Source organism: Pinus tabuliformis, chromosome Q (assembly GCF_031772625.1).
Source record: "Pinus tabuliformis cultivar Carrire ecotype Pingquan chromosome Q, CPIR1, whole genome shotgun sequence".
In the NCBI taxonomy this organism is placed as follows: domain Eukaryota; kingdom Viridiplantae; phylum Streptophyta; class Pinopsida; order Pinales; family Pinaceae; genus Pinus; species Pinus tabuliformis.
In genome coordinates this window covers 697,132,956-697,144,624 of record NC_142296.1, presented here as the reverse complement: position 1 = coordinate 697,144,624, position 11,669 = coordinate 697,132,956, and the positions used below count along the sequence as shown (strand labels likewise).

The 11,669-nt window shown below is 37.9% G+C and overlaps 1 non-coding gene across 1 annotated transcript; it reads left to right on the top strand.

Annotated features, from left to right (window-relative positions):
• The first annotated feature begins 221 nt into the window (after positions 1–221).
• LOC149221452 (small nucleolar RNA SNOR75) lies at positions 222–298 on the top strand. Its single transcript, XR_016249996.1, has one exon. It is a non-coding gene; the product is annotated as a small nucleolar RNA SNOR75 (small nucleolar RNA).
• The last annotated feature ends 11,371 nt before the right edge of the window (positions 299–11,669 follow it).

Here is an 11,669-nt window from a genome sequence, read left to right as displayed (position 1 = left end):
GTCGTTTCGTTCATGTGACCAACATTCGTTTACGAGGTTAACGCAACCATTGGCAACCACGGATGGTAAACCCTAATCTAAAACCCTAGTCTGACTCGCCCTCTTCTTTATATTTGGCTGCGGAGCAGTGCTTTCATCCCAATCTCAAGCCGCAGAGGTAAGATCTCGTTCATGCTCTATATGTGTTTTTTTGGATGCTTGAAGTAAACTGTTGATGTGATTCTCTGTGATGCCAAATTTGATGACGAGTCTGATGCGCATAATACTTGATGCGAAATGAGGCATTTGTCTGAGAGGTCACAAGTCTTATTATTGTTAGCCGCCGTATGTTGAAAACAACTTGTTTTTCACGATGGTCTTCAGAGGGCATTCGCCGGAGCTGAAAACCCTTAAAATTTCCGACGGCTTTAACTGAGTCAAGTTTTACCCTTTTATGTATTTTTCGTTAAATGGCGACGCTTGCCTTTTGAGTTTGGCCTGTATATATGCCGGAACAGACGACGGGTGCTTTCGTATGAGAAACAATGCAATTGTGCCCATCATCATGTTCTGGTGGGGTTTACATTGTGCCGTACTTCTTAGGAAAAGCTCATACATTTTTTGGTGTTTTCTAGGGTTAAGATCTGGGGTTTATAGTAGGATTCATTGATGATGGTAACTGATGACACATGGCGGAGGTGTTGCTGTATGTATGCAGCTCCTTTGAAGCATGCGCACGGTTGGTCTGAAATATGTGATTGTTTCGGGGGAATTAGTGGTTAGGGCAGAAGTTTTCATTTCTTTTAGTTGTTAGCGAAGCTTTACATCCTCAAATCTGCTTATCATTTCAGATCTTCTGGTCTAAGAGAACCTGTATTTCTAGTCAGTTTTTTTTGCATTTAATTAGATGTAGCGCTTTTACCAGCAATGAATTTACTGTCTTACTGAGTTGCGGTTGATTTGCGTTATATTTTTCATAATATGTAACAAAAGGTTTTGATCAGCTGAGTGAAATTCCTGTTATCAACATAATTGACCTTCCATTAATTTTGTTCATTAATTTTGTTCTTTCGTCACTGATAATGCCATCTTAGTCCCCAATTACGACCTGCTAATTATTTGGAACTGCAAATAATCTTGCTTCTCTTCCATTAATCACAACCAACGGAGTAGTTCCAACCAGATGGTTTTATTGTATAGTGTGTGCCTAGCAAAGCAACATGTTTTTCTGTATACAACGAGTGCACAACATAAAATATGTTTTTTCTGTATGCAACGAGTGCCTAACAAAGAAATATGTTGGGGACATTTCTACAAAAAGTTACATACTCCCATTTGTATTTGTTTGAAGGCCTATTCTAGCAGCATCATGTGGTTCTATTCATGTAATTGCAACAGACCGAGTAATGACAAACAGATGGTTTTTATGTTTACAGTGAGTGCCTAACAGAGAAATATGTTTTTCTGTATACAACGAGTGCCTAACATAGAAATATGTTTTTTCTGTATACAACGAGTGCCTAACAGAGAAATGTTTTGGAGATTTCTACCAAACGTTAAATACTCCCATTTGTATTTGTTTGAAGGCCTATACTAGCAGCATCAAAAGCTGTCAATAAGTCTCATAAAGTCTGACAAAGGCAGGAATACAAATTAGTCACTAAACAGCACAGAAGGTCCTGACTGACCAGCCAATACATCAATATTTACCAGAATAAAATATGTTCGGAGTTTTCTAAAAAGGTAGAAATGCTCCATTTAGTCACTGAACTGACCAGCCAGCCATATCCATCAAATTCTTTAAAATAAGCTCCAGCCCGATTTACTTTGATCTCAGTACATCAACATTTACCAGAATAAATGTACAATTAAAACTGTATGCGTTCAGAATCATGGAAAGGGAAATGTCTGTCCGTGATACGGTACCCTATCTGGTAGGCTGTCACTCTGTTTCCCTGGTAGGCTGATTTTAGTGTCTAATCCAAGAGGGACATCAAAGTGCTTGATATAACGAAGGTATTCAGTCTGTAAATAAACTACCTGTAAAATTTGTCGTTACCTCTATTTGAAACAAAATTTGCAATTTGCCATTATCAAATTTCAGTTTATTTTGAAATTGCAATCTTCGTTATATGAAATTGCTGATATTTTGAAAGAATCATCGTGAAATTTGACTTCATTCTGAAAAAAATCCGATACATCACGCGCTTGCTTTTACAGGTAACCTTCAGTTATGTTTGGACAATGTTTTTGAAAGAAGTGTTTTTGGTGGTTTCCCTTTAGTTACATTCAAACGCTTTGGTGTTTTAACTAAATATGAACAAAGAATGTTGAGAGTAATTATAAAATGCTGTGATACCATACTGTAAGAAATGAAACACTGGAAACAAACCTGAAAGGTTGACATTTCATTGAGGGAAAAATTTTTTATTTATGAATTTCTAGCCTTTTAATGTAATGTTCAGTTAACAATTTTATTTTTTTGCTTTTCAAAGGAGTGGTTAGAGGTGACAGAATCTGGATTATGGTCAAAAACCCTTACATAATTCATTAAGTTCCATCAAAATCTTGCTCTCTACAGTAGAAGCCTGAATACATTCAAAACTTGCAAAACATTAGAAACTAAAGATTAAAAGGGGAAATTCTATAAACTTGCCACCAAAAGCGTATCTTCAGAGTTAGCTTGGCTGGTTTGGAGCTTGGATCAACCTTCCTCTTTTCCTCATTGTCTCTTCTCTGGATTCATCCACTGGAGCTAGCTGAAGCTTGGCAACAAGCAAATACTCCGTCTCCTCCATTTTGCAGTGATTGGTTGCCAGTTTTGTCGTTAATTCACGTTGGAGGCGATCAATTTTGATTCACATTAGCTTGAGTTTTAGAATTGGTTAACAATAGAAGAGAATTGCAAGCCTTTTCCTCAACTTCTTGTCTCTGCTTGAAGGGGCACTGCATGCTCTCCATACCCTCGAGAACCCTGTCCAGAATTACGTTGATGTCTACAGATTTGGTTTCATGGAAAGAGGAGCCCACATTCGCCATGGCGTAACTACCCAACAACAATAATTTGCAAGGATGAGCTTGATTAAACACAGATGTTGTAACCATACCATGCACTGTTTAAAGCCTAGAGGAGGATATAAATACTTATTAGACAAACACAAACATGAGGGACTCCAGTGTTAGAACAGTGGAAACCATCATGACCTCTTCTATCTTGGCCAGTCTCCATTGAATGTAGGACTGGAAGCTCCAAGAGAAAATGTCTTTGAATTCTCTGCAGAAAAAACCACTTGCTACGGAGAAAATGGAGAAATGGCATTGGCCTGATGTGAATTAAATGCTGCTTTCTTAGATGGCTAATTAAACAGAAAACACAAAACCTAACACTCATCTAAGAAAACACCAGACAGCAGGCGGAGGGAGAATAAGTGTATGAGCCAAGTGTTAATGTTGAGACGACAATGTTGCTCCATTGGGGGTGATTGAGGCTAGTCAGAGGATGATGACCTCCATGCCTTGGAGGCCCTCATATCAAATACATTAATTCACTGACACATTGCATGCTTCATAAAATATTCCACTTTCCTCCATATTAAGTGTTCATTGCATGCTTCATAAAATATTCAACTTTCCTCCATATTAAGTGTTCATAAATTGATTTTTATTTTCCTTTATGCTATATGAAAACATCATGGCAACGGGGTGATATTGATTGATGATCATTGTTTAATTCTAGAATTTGTTGGGACGACCGTGTTCCTCTGTTTCCTCATGTATCCGCTATGGAATTTAAATTCCTCAATACATGAAAGAGATCAACTTGTTCAAATTGCTGAAGTTGGAGAAGGATCCATGTGATGTTTAGCTTCCTATACTTGTCGAATCACTATCATTGAGTCACCGAATATCATAATTCTCTGAATTGAGTCACCGAATATCATAATTCTCTGAATTTTCTTTTCGATGGCTAGATCCTAATCCCCTTGATTATTGGTGGCTGATCCCAATCCCCACACATATTGAGACTCAGTTTTTCTGTTGAGGCCAAGAATCACCCCTACCACCCCTATTTTTAATAATGTTAATTTATGCAATGTGGTGTAAATTCCTTTTTAAATTTAATTTAATTTTCCTTTTTAGAAGTGTCTTAAGGATAACCTTTGTAACATTTAAAATGTGTCAATACTATTTTTTTATCATGTTTAATTATTTAAAGAAGGGTTGATGTGTTATTTTTAATAATGTTAATTTATGCAATGTGGTGTAAATTCCTTTTTAAATTTAATTTAGTCTTCCTTTTTAGAAGTGTCTTAAGGATAACCTTTGTAACATTTAAAATGTGTCAATACTATTTTTTTATCATGTTTAATTATTTAAAGAAGTGTTGATGTGTTCCTCGGTAGTTTACTTGGCAAGTTCGTGTTATATAAAGTTATGTGAGTGATGAGGTTCTTTGTTTAAATTTCTTGATTGTCAAACTCGTGTGTCATTTTGGTGGCATGACGATTATATCTAAATGTTATAGTGATAGCAGTTAGAATCGATTGTGTCATTAGATATGAGCTCAACCCATTGACTGATTCCTCACTTTGAATTTTTTTTTGAAGCCCTATATGAATGGTTACAATTGAAGATCCAAATCTTAAAACAAGATGTAAACACTTTGCTTTTTATTCGACATTTGATTATCTTGAATCCCATTGTGATATCATAAAATAATGCCAATAGATTTATACAAAAGTTGAATTTATCATGTTATTACAATGAAAATAGGTAGTAAGCTAAATCTTCAAGATTGTTGAGACATGAATGCTACATGAAGAGGGCGCACAAAATTCGCAAGCCTTTTTCCACTAGAGAATCATCTTGACTTTATATTGATTTGGAACTCATTGAGAAATCCATCAGAGACAAAGTGGCGAAACCAAATAATTCAAGAGAGCCAGGAAATTACCACTCCCACCAAAGACATAGGAAAAGGAGAGCCATGAAATCACCACTCCCACCAAAGACATAGGAAAAGGAGAGCCATGAAATCACCACTCCCAACAAAGACATAGGAAAAGGCTACGACAAGAACAACAAGACTAGGACTCAATGAAAACATGAGAGATGACTGACCAATAGGTACTAATAAACCACCTTAGGGGAGCCCAATAACACTTGATTAAAAAAACTAGATAATACAAAGAAGTAACAAAAGAGGCTAATGGTTGCCTTTGTTACGCAAACACCATGGTTGAAGAACTAAAATAAACATTCTATCAGAGGAGGGGGCAGAGATTGTATGAACCAATCTAAGCGGCTACCAAGAGCTCTCCAAATTTTTTACATAAGATAGTACAAAACAAAACATTTCTAAGATTTGAGTGAAACAAACTCCCCACTAGATCTATTGGAGGTACCATTTTTTGGGGATTTCTTACATTGTTCTTTTAACTTTTTGTTAAAGGAAGGGAAGGAAGCTAATTATTTTTAAGAAGCTTTTAACAATTATGTCATTCCTTGACATGATTGTTCCCTCGAATTAATTCGAGGATAAGAGAAAAGGTGGGAGGGACTCCAGCAGAGGGATGGAGGTTGGTGGAATTAACTCAAAGGGGAGGGGGCGAGGGGAATAAGTGTGAAAAAATAGTTTGGGAGATAGGTGGAATTCTTATGGAGAGCTTTGGGAAGATTCTTGTGATGAGGCTTTGGGAGAACTTGGGGAGGGGAGGTTTTGGGGTGGGACAAATAGTGAAGAATCGATTTTGGCGTTGGGCACAAAAGGGGTATTAGCATGAGGATCTTGGACACTATGGTAATGTTTTGGACCTGGGATAGAAGGGCTAAGGAACCTATGTAGGTTTCCTGGGCTAGGAAGTTAGATATATTTCCTGATTGGTAGGGTGGCAAATTCAGTCGAGTGGTCCCAACAAGAGCATTGCAATGAACCATTGTAACTAGGTATTCTTCTTGTTCTGGTTTAATTTTTGTATAATTTATTTTACATGCTGCTTAATTTGTTATTATAAACATGTTATTGTTATTTATTTGATATGTTGTCAAATTTATTGTGGAAACTTTATCAATTTGAAGGACCCTAGAAAGGGTTTGCACATTTGATCCGCTTATGCGTGCATGAGTCACACAACCATTAATATAATATTTTTAGGTACAACCACATTTTTGACCACTACCTCAAGGTGTCTCCATGGCTTCAAAAGTAAGTGACCCTCGTGGGAATTGAAATTTTATATTGAATATTCTTCCACTATTATTACTCAAATAGGCCAATCACATAGGGGTACATATTCAAATTGATATAACATAACATGGTGTATAACATGGATATGTTTTGAAAAGGGTAGCGAGGGGGACATTCTCTATGATATCAAAATAAAACAATGACCACTTATGCATGGGGTCTTGGTAATGCGTTAAATAATCAACCTAAGGCATATGCACCTATGCATGGCAGATCCTTGGCAAAAAAATCCAAGGTCAAGGAATCAGTGATCATAAGGGGCCTCCATGCTCATTCTCAAATCAATGATATGCAAAATATCATTGTTGGACAACACATTAATAGTTACCATTAGCCAAATCAAATTCTTTCTATAAATATTCATATTATCATGTGAAGAGAGAATTGAATCTTGTAGTTGATCCAAATTTATGCATGAACACAACAAGATACAAAAATACCCATATGCATAGAGATGCAATAGAAATAAAACCTCATTTCATTAAGGAGTTGTCTATAATGCGACTTTTTGAGATTCCGGTGACGGAATCCGGCGGAAGAAATTGAGATGAAATCATGATTTGTTGCAGTTAAAATGGTTTTTTAACTGCATATTCGGATTCAGCACCCTGAAAAACCCCTGTGACGCTTTCATTGTGCAGAAATTAGCTATCAAACTTGGATTCCAATAAATTACTGCCGGATTTTCACCGAAAAAATCGCCGGAAAAGCTTTCAAAAAGTCGCGTTAAAGACTACTCCTTTCATTAATATCAAAGAATTGAAATATGTTTGCATACAAAAATAAAAATAAACTAGCTTGGACGATGGTAGCTTAACTATGAGAAGAGATGTGGGTGCTACATGCCTCTGAATTGTCTTACAATGAGGCTCTACGACCTATTTATTAGTGAACAATAAGGGAAAACCCTAAACAACCAAAACCTTAACCCTAGGAGATGGCACCAAGAGTTTGTGGGCTCCATTGGGGTTAGTTGGGTAGCCAACTTCTTGGGGTTGTAACTTGGTCACATTATCTCCTTTTGGCACATATGATACCTTGTTGGAAATATATCTCTGAGTACTATAGGATTTGCGGCAAGCCCTTGCTTATGGTTACAGGCTTGTTGCAGACCTAAAACAAACGTCATTTAGGGGGTCAAAATTGCTCCGAAAGTTCAAAGCTCGAAAAACTGCTAAAAATAGTAAATGATGCAATGAACAAGGAAATAAATGAAGCCAATTGGAGGTCTAGGTGGAATAGGCGCGTGGCCACCAATATCCACCTGAATCAGTCCTCCCTCCTTAGGAAGCAATGGTCCCTATTGCGTGCATAGTTTCAATGAGGTGAGAAAATTTTTGTTGGACTTGGTCCCTAGTGAACCACTTGCCCTAATGAAGGAGTTGGCTTGCTTTGAAAACTTGATATAGCTGGATCTTTTGTTGGCGAGTGTTCTTGATCTGCGTGTCTATGATCTGATCAGTTGTGACTTGTTCCATGCAGTCTGGGTGTAGCTCTGTTGGTGTGAGTTGCTCTGCAATTTCAGATGTGTCCAACATTGGTGGAAAGCATGGCTGAAGGCAATCTACATTGAACATTGGGTGTAGACCAAGGAATAATGGAATGCCGAGTTTGAAGACATTGTCCCCTACAACCTTGGTGATGGTGTATGGCCCATTTTAGAGCGGGCGAAGCTTGCGGTGGGGTCCAGTGAGGCGCTCTGGAAGTTCAAGGCTCAAAAAACTGCTAAAACTAGTAAATGATGCAATAAACAAGGAAATAAATGAAGCCAACTGGGGGTCTAGGTGGAATAGGTGCGTGGCCACCAATATCCACCTGGATCAGTGCTCCCTCCTTAGGAAGCAATGGTCCCCATTGCGTGCATAGGCTCGATGAGGTGAGAAAATTTTTGTTGAACTTGGTCCCTAGTGAACCACTTGCCCTAATGAAGGAGTTGGCTTGCTTTGAAAACTTGATATAGCTGGATCCTTTGTTGGCGAGTGTTCTTGATCTGCGTGTCCATGATCTGATCACTTGTGGCTTGTTCCATGCAGTCTGGGTTTAGCTCTATTGGCGTGAGTTGTTCTGCAATCTCAGATGTGTCCAACAATGGTAGAAAGCATGGCCGAAGACAATTTACATTGAACATTGGGTGTAGACCAAGGAACAATGGAATGCCGAGTTTGAAGACGTTGTCCCCTACAACCTTGGTGATGGTGTATGGCCCATTTCAGAGCGGGCGAAGCTTGCGGTGGGGTCCAGTGAGGCGCTCCTTCTACAAATGTAGCCAAAATTTGTCACCCACTTGGAACTTGTGCGACACTCGATGCTGGTCATGGCGTTGCTTGTATTTAGCATTGACTCTCTCCAATATATCATGGACCTGTTGGCGGATGTGTTGAATGCGCTCAATGAAGCTGTTAGCCTTGTCGGCTTCGAACTGGACGTGAGCTAAATCTCTCTGAGTAGCTACAAATGGTATGACCACATCAATGAAACATAGTCACTGAAACCCTAGCCCTACTTCAAAGGGCTTGTGGCCCGTTGAGCTGTGGGGAGCTCTATTGTAGCTATGCTGGACATAGGGGAGACTTTCATCCCATTTGCGTGGATGCTTTGAGTTGTACATGCACATAATGTGTACGATCATCTTGTGGACAACCTTTGTTTGGCCATCAGTTTGGGGGTGGAAAGCCGTGGAGTTAGTAAGTTTGGTATCTAGCATTGACCAAAGACTTGACAAAAATGTCCCTTAGGAATCTGCTGTCCTGATATGAGATAATGGACCGTGGGATCTCAAAGTGTACCCATACTCGCTCAAAGAAGAGCTTAGCAATGGCCTTTGCTGTGATACTCTTTTTGCAGAACGCCTTAATGGTCATCTTAGAGAATCTGTCGACGACCACGGAAACACAGTTGTTGCTATGCTTAGTAGAAGGAAGACCCGACATGTAATCCATGGAGATGGATTCCCAAGGTTGACTAGGAGTATATAGGCTTTCCTTCTTGATGGTTGGTTTGGCAATGACGCACACTGTGCATGTTCTAATGTACTTCCCAACATCTTAACGAAGGTTTGACTAATAAAAATGCTTTTGCAGTGTTATGAAACCAGCTCACAAAAAGATAGAAATGATAGATCAACGCCTTAGAATTCAGCCTCTTCGAGGAGGCAACCTCCTTTACATTACATAAATGAACAATTCTTGGATGATACAAATGAAAAGACCTCCTTTCTATATATAGGAGTCTAAGGGGTCATAATATAATCAGAGCCGACATAACAATAATAATTTAAGGGCACAATAATAACAATAGTGGGCTTCTATGCGGCACAATAGTAACAATATGGGCACTACATGGGTACATCAATATGATAAGGGGGTTGTACTAATAACAATAAGGGGTTACACTAGTAGTATAGGGGCTTAACATGCTCCTCTCCTTCAAAAAGTGTTGTCCTCAACGCTTGAGTAGTTCTTGATGCTTCTGTATAAAATTCTTGTCCTCCCATGTGGAATTTTCAGCGGGTAAGTTCTTCCACTTGATGAGATACTCTGAAATTGATTGATTTCGTAGCTGTCGATTTTTTGTTTCTGTGACTGCTCCAGGTTTCAATATGATTTTTCCTTCCTCTTCAATTTCTGGCAATATTGTTTGAATTGGTATCTTTTGCAACTTTTGAATAAGTGGCCATACTTCTTTGTCCTTTTTCCATTCATCCCTTGCTTCGTTTATCCAATCTGGTTGGATAATAGAAATAGCACAAAAAAATGCTTCCACATCCTCATCCTTTTTTGAGAGTGTATCTGTAACAAAATTTTGCTTCCATTTTCTATAGATGATGTCAAAGTCATAACCCAACATATTTATGACACTTTTTATTTGTTCTTCTAAAGATAATAGTTGTTCTAAAAAGTATTTAAGACTATCATGATCCATTTTTACCTTGAAGTGTCTTCCCATTCAGTAAGGTCGCCATTTCTTAAGTGCATGTAGTATTGCCAACATTTCTTTCTCATAAATATCTTGCTTGAGATGTAGCAGTAAAAATACCCAATCACTTACATCAAAACATTTTTCACTACGATATTGATCTACTTGTTGTTTCATTCGATTTTGTACCAAAGTGGCGTTATCCTTTAAAATTTGGAGAACTTGTTGTTGATGTTCGATGTGTTCTTTCACTGCTTGAACCTTTTTTTTCTTGATATGTCCTTCTATCTTTAGAGTTTGAGGAGTGGTAATTTCTTCCAATCTTTTACAAGATATGGTCAGATTCTTTTCTTGATGTTCGATGTGATCTTTCACTTCATGAACATTTTTCTTCTTGATATGTCCTTCTATCTTGATAGTTTGAGGAGTGGTAATTCCGACCAATGAATTACAAGATATGGTTGGATTCATTTCTTCTTTCTCGATGTTATCTTTCACTTCTTGCACCTTTTTCTTCTTGATATGTCCTTCTATCTTGAGAGTTTGAGGAGTGGTAATTCTTGCCAATGCTTTACAAGATATGGTCTGATTCATTTCTTCTTTCTCTGGGGTTGGGTCATGACGTATATCCTCTTCTTTTGATGTTTTTTGATCATTTTCTTCCTCCTCTTCATACTCTATGTAAAATAATTTCTTCTCAGCACATTTATGATCTTTAGTGCATTTGCTATCACAATTGTAACAAAGCCTTTTTTCTCTTTTTTCTTCCAATTGTTGTGGTGTAACCCTGCAGGTTGTGGAAGGTTAGGAGAAACAACACTTCCATCTTTATAGTTGTGAGGGGTAGACTTCCTTGTTGCCATAATTTTACTTTCCACTATGTAACAAAGCCCTTTTAATCTTTCCAATTGTTGTGGTGTTGCTCTTTGTATCCTCATAATGTGCTATCATTTCCTCCGTGAAACTTGACCACATAACAAGTTGTTTACGAGAACAAAACCCTTTATACCATAAAAATTGATCCGGTTCTAAATATGAAGATGCAATACATACCTTTTGTAACAGTGGTACACCATATAGATCAAAATATTGCTCCATCTGAAGTATCCAATTTACCGGATCCTTGCCATCAAACTTCTTCATATCGCATTTTCTTGATTTTAGGAGCTCGATCTTGAAATGACTATAACTCTGTAATTTCAGTTCTTCCAGTTCTAAAATTACGACCTGCAGTGGTCCTCCGCGTCCTCTTTCCAATGCCACCAGTTTGATCAAATTTAGATTCTCCAAGAAGAGTTATGAACAATCTCTCAAGATGACTTGATTATATACCTTTTCAGAAGATCGAACTTGTATGACGTGTCACTGTGTTAACCTTAGGATCTGAAAAATAGACACAGGAAACTACTATCTGTTCTCCTTTTGTAACTTCTTACGAAATTTCAATCTGATGCTCAAAACAAAAGTTATGATGATTTTCCCCAGGTCACCTGTTTGGAATGTAATTCAGGAGTCTGCAAAAAGACCA